Below are 6,000 nucleotides of genomic sequence, written 5' to 3'. Positions count from 1 at the left end.
CATTAAAAACCTCTCCTTTCACAAGCTCCAAGTTTCGGAACGTCAATTCCTCAAGCTTAATTACCCGAATTTCATTCCAAACTGCCAAATTGAACTCCTAATCGACAAGAACACAATCTAATTCACACAATATCACTATAATCATCATAGGGTTCATTAATTCAATGATTCACAAGAATTCAACAGTTTCTTACCTTACCCACGGATCAATTGGACAAAACTTAGTGATTATCCAAGGCTAGAGTTCACCTAAACCATCAAAATCATTCAATTCCTCAATACCCAAACTCAAAATCCACGAAATTGAGAAGGGAAAAACTGGAAAACAAATACGAATTTCTTACCACTTTGTTCAGATAGAATTGAAAAGAATTTTGAGACGAACACGTGGCCACTGATGGCTCATCAATCGGAACTCCAGATTGAAAGTTATGGGCGACGGAAGTTTACAGTGAATACCGTCTCCTCCAAATCACCATGCTCTCTCTTCCTATCTATGCAAAATCTTATTTGCTGAGGGTGGGAAAGGGTTTTATATAATTGGGTTTGGTTTCTGGGCCCGGTTTAACCGATTCGGTCCTTAGCACAATTTTAGGACAAAATCTTTAAAATTAGTGTCAAAATTCATATTTTTAATATTTCTACTTTCCTAAACTATAAAATTTAATTTATTAATTTCCCAAAGTTTACATCAAATTCAGTAACAATAGAACCAACTGCAACAAAATTTTTTTTAAAATAAACCAGAAATTCAACGAAAGAGGGAAAGAGTAGAATGGAGGTAGAAAGGAGGCGCAGCATGACGAGGAGGCAGAATGGAGGCATGACACTATAGGAGGGAGAACGGAGGCACGACGCTGCAAGGAGGAAGAATGCAAGCTGGCGCTGCGAGGAGGCACAACTAGGAGGCACGCCACTGTAAGGAGGATGAATGCAAGCCAGCGCTACGAGGAGGTAGAACTAGAAGGCACGGTGCGGCACGAGGAGAAGGAAGACTGAAGGCGCATCATTGTGAAGAGGATGATCGAAGGCTAGCGTTGCACCTACGCCAGCGAGCTCTCCTTATCTACGAACTCTTTCTCTTCGAAATCTCTCTCTAATTTGGTCTCCTCTCTCTCCTCTACCACTCTTCTTCTCGGCTAGCTCAGCGGCAGCAACATTTCCACCTACACCGGTGTCATTGTCCTCCCCACCCCACCCCCCTTTTTTTCTCTCCTTCTCTCCCTCGTGTTCCCTATTCGCCCTCTGTTTTTTGTTTTCTTCGTGCGGGTGAGTTAGGGCAAAAAGCCAAAAATGGAGCAACATCTCCACCTACGCCGGCGTCATTGTCCCCCCACCCCCTTTTTTTTCTCTCATTCTCTCCCTCGTGTTCCTTATTCTCCCTCTCTCATTCTCTCCCTCGTGTTCCCTATTCTTCCAAAAATGGGTGGAGTGGGATGAGGGTGAAGGAGAAGAGAAGCTTTTTAATTTTTTTACCAGGGGCAGTTTAGTCCAAAAATTAAAAAAGGATGATTTTATAATATTTTGTAACGTTGAGGATAATTTTAATAAGAAAAAAGTCGAAGATGATTTTAATTTTGACCCAAGACCTTAGGGACGAAAATAGTACTTAACCATTTTTTTTATTATGAATAAAAAATAAAAAAAATCAAATGAAAAAGAGAGCATACAATACTATAATAATAGCATATAAATATCATATGAGAGAGGAATTCTATCATATATGTATATAAGAGAGCATCATGTGGTTATAATGAACAAAAACTTGTAAACAAAATAAAGCAAAAAATAGTAAATCAGATATGACGAATAACAAAAACTTGTGAATAAAAAAGAGCAAAAGCTTTACCAAAATCGTCGATCAATTTACACAAATCAAATATGAGGAATAGAACAATTAGGTATGGGAACAAATAGAAAATTGCATATTATAGAACAACTCAATGAGAAGCCAAATCAAAAAATATAAATTAGGAAATCGATCTAAGAATATGAATACTTAACTTAATACGTATTAGCAACAAGAAGCTTGAATAAAAAAATTTGAAATCTGAATCAGCAAAATAAAAATTATATCAAATTTATGAAAGAATAAAAAATTTTGAGAGAAAGAAAAAATACCCACTACAAGACATGCGGAGAATAGCGGCGGTTTAATTGCCGGATTGCGACGGTTTTAAACCGCCGCTAAATAGGTTGCCAGCGACACAGTGTCCACAGCGCGGGAATCACATTTTGCGGCGGTTTCCAGCAACGGCTGGCATAACCGCCGCAAATAATGTATTTTGCCTCAAACAGTTTAGCCGTAATTTTCTGAAGCGTATTTAATGAAAATTTTAAAAACCGCCACTATTTGCTACTTCGTTTCCTATAGACTTTATTCGCGGCGGTTTAAAACTGCCGCTATTCTTTGGATTTTTTTTAATTTTATTTTGATTAATTTTACAAACCTGGGTATTTTTTTAACTTCTTTTTGTTTAAAAAATCTTATCGTTATTTAATTTCTTTTATTTATTTATTATATTTTATAAATTTTTTTCATCTTTTTTATTTAAAGAATATTATACTCTCTTTTTTTCTAAAATTCTGCACTATGGAAATAAAAAACTCATGAATATTTAACTGCGAAGCAAACTAACAATACTATTTAATAATGTCAATAAAGTATTTCAATGGTCACCCAAAAAGGTAAAGTATTTGGCTAATAATTAAAGCTCCATAGTTTGTTAAACAAAACATATACTGAAAAACAAAGTATCACATAAATCCTAATTTCTATTTTCCACTATGTCCGTCCAGAGAATTCATCCGTGCAGCGATGTCTGGAGGCAGCTCCCCACATTGCTGTTGGACAAGATAACTCAGCACACTCTCTATTGCCTGCTTCTTCATTTTCTCTATTGCTAATTCATCCTCCGTTGCTTTCCTCTTCAATTTTTTGGTTGTCGACTCCGCCTGTAGTTCACACAGCATCCTTTGGGCCTCTTTTACTTGAGCTCTATTAACCGGCGGTTGCGTACTCGGACGGAAGAGTTGACTTGGTGTCGGCCCGTGTCCCATCCCACGCACTTTATCCAATTGCTCTTTACCGAGAGCTTGGGCAAGGAAATCATTTTCTGATAATATTCTTGTAGATTCATCCAGATGTTCAATCTCAGATATTTTTTCCTGCAGGCATAAATAAAATTACACAATCACACTAGGCTAATAGCATACTCAAGACATTTTAATAACTAAACCCAACATGTTACAGCATAAATGATTACGTGTACTTACACCAATCCTCTAAACTTTTTCATGTATATAGCTGCCATCAGATCTTTTGTGCTTTAGGATCCATACTTCTCCCCTACCAACTCTCCTCCCTTGTTTTTGTGACTGTGATAATACAATTTACGCCATGAATTTCACTTCTTTAAACTTTTTCAATAATTCTTTGTTGTTTTACTCTATGAATAAATCAACACTAAATGCCACTTATACTTGATTACAAATTTATATTACCTATTCTTTCCTTGTCCTAGCCAAGCTTTTAGAACCGCCAGTGTGTGTGTAAAGTTGCTTCTTTTGATTCAACGTGTTTTGCTTGCACTTCGCCTATAAAAAATCAACAGTAAGCTTGAAGCAATAAAGTAATAAATATAAATATGTAGTATATATATCCTACGTTGCAAGAGACTCAAAATAATGGGGCAGTAAGTATAGTAGCATGGAAATTGAATAAACTGTACGTAACCTTAAGTTAACTATTGCTTTAACAAGAAAAATATTTATATGGATGCGATCCCTATTTATATATAAGAAGTTAACAATATTATTGTATTTCTAATATGCAAATGCAACCCCTAACTCTCACCACAACTAACAGAAAAAAGCTTTAGCAGGCATGTGTGAGATAGCCCAATAACAATTATATAACATAAATTATAATAATAGGGGTACTCAAATTAAATTAAATTTCTTTTACTGTAACAGAAAAAAATAAGGTTGTAATGATGAAGGTTGGTGTACATCAATCTCATCGTCATGCATGTATATATTATGATTTTAATCAAACATTCCTTCTAGGTTGTGACTTGTGCTGAGAATCGATATACTGAATTTAATTAATCATGTATATTAATCAATAGGGTTCAAATTCAAAACAATCGGAATAAAAACTATTTATATATATCAAATCATATAAAAAAATATCAAAATTATATTTTTAGATTTGATTGGATTTCATTTTTTAAAAATTTATATGTATTAGATCAGATTTCGGATCCATAGTTATTAGAATTGAACCCTGTTATATCACTGAATCATTAGGATAATGATTTAATCGATGGGCTACAAATTAAATTGGCCTGGTCATAATTAAATAAATGGGGTACCTTTGTTGCAGGATCATTACGATAATCAATGAACCACCTCCAATGCTCTCTAGGAATTTCCTTCGGGCGCTTCTCAAGATTCTGCTCAAGTGTCCTTGTTGGTTTGTAATGCGAGTTATACAGCCTCCCCCTTGTGTCTTTCCAGGACCTCCCCATTTTTTGCAAAATTATTTTCTTGATTCTACCACAGCTATCCTGAAAGTGGAACATCTCCTGTGACGACAATGTCCAGCTCCATCTCCGACTGCTTGCAGTTCCTCATTGAACCTCAGTATGATCTTGCTACCATTAAGAGACCGCTCCATAGCCTCCCTCACACTCATTTTAGCTTGCTTGACTATTCCTTCAGAATCTATAAATAAAGAAAAAAAAAATTCTTATTTATGTGTTCAATGTGCCCAAAATGTGAATATTATAACAATATCATTAGCTAATCAATTAAAAAGTTTTATGGTTCAACACTTGTTACCAATGAGATCAACATCCCAAAACTCAGTAGTGTTTCATCCTTTGCACTTTTCAGCATCAGAAGCAGCAAACATCCTGTCAATGTGTTCGTCAAACGAATCTACCTCGTTCCCCTCCAGGTCAATGTCTTCATTGCACGGTTCCATGACTTGCTCTTCGTTAGCGGCTTGTGGCTCTGGTCTTGGTTCGCTCCTGGGCGGACGAAAGGGTTGCAGAGGAGCCGCTGTGGAGACACCACCATTACTGGGGGGCGGAGGGATGAGCCAGTCATTGTCATCGGATGGTAAAGACACAAGAGGTGCAGCTGGAGGCTGTTGATGTGGTGGCTCCACTCTTGTGCCTTTCTTGAAGCGAGCTTTCCTGGGCATTTTAAAATCCTAGTATAAACACATGTAGCATGCCAAAAAAGATTAATTCCTCATGGAAGAATAGAATAATAACTAACAAATAACTGCTATTTCTCTTTCACCTTCTATGTCGTATTAAATTTCCATAATTAAACAGTGGATATTAGCTAAAATTATCTACATTTACAAGCTATTAAAGGAACCACCGCGTCTTAGGCTAATAGCATTACTCACATTATAACTATGTAACAAGATAGTAAATACCATTATATATATGTACATATATTAATTATATAAATAGAATCTCTTTTTTCAAATGATCCAAATACATGTAAATTAGAAAAATCAAAGTCAAAAGGGAAAGCTGTTAATGGACAAGGATATTAATAAAGCCTTAGGATATTCTATTAGAAAAATGAAACCTAGTATACAGAGCATAAATAAATTACTGGTTTTCCTAATTCTCTATTTGCATGAGCCACATCTACTGCATTAGATTATTAATTACCATCTTTAATATTCCTATTTATCCCAGGTGTATTTATTCCAGATATTTATAATTAAGAAACTATGATTAAAGTTAACAGCCATCATTAATAATCATAACAGAATTAAATAAGAAAATATGCCTAAAGTTATTATTCTCTTTTTGCATGAGCAACATCTACTCCATTAAATTCACCATTACCTTTGTCAATAGTCATATTCCTAGCAGGTGTAACAATTTCATTTTTTTTAATTAAGAAAATATTCCTAAAGTTAATAGCCATCATTACCCCTTTGAAAAATTAAATCAAAAATTAAACCAA

The sequence above is a fragment of the Arachis ipaensis genome, chromosome B3, assembly GCF_059453495.1.
Source record: "Arachis ipaensis isolate K30076 ecotype BB chromosome B3, ASM5945349v1, whole genome shotgun sequence".
In the NCBI taxonomy this organism is placed as follows: Eukaryota; Viridiplantae; Streptophyta; class Magnoliopsida; order Fabales; family Fabaceae; genus Arachis; species Arachis ipaensis.
This window is presented reverse-complemented; position numbering follows the sequence as displayed.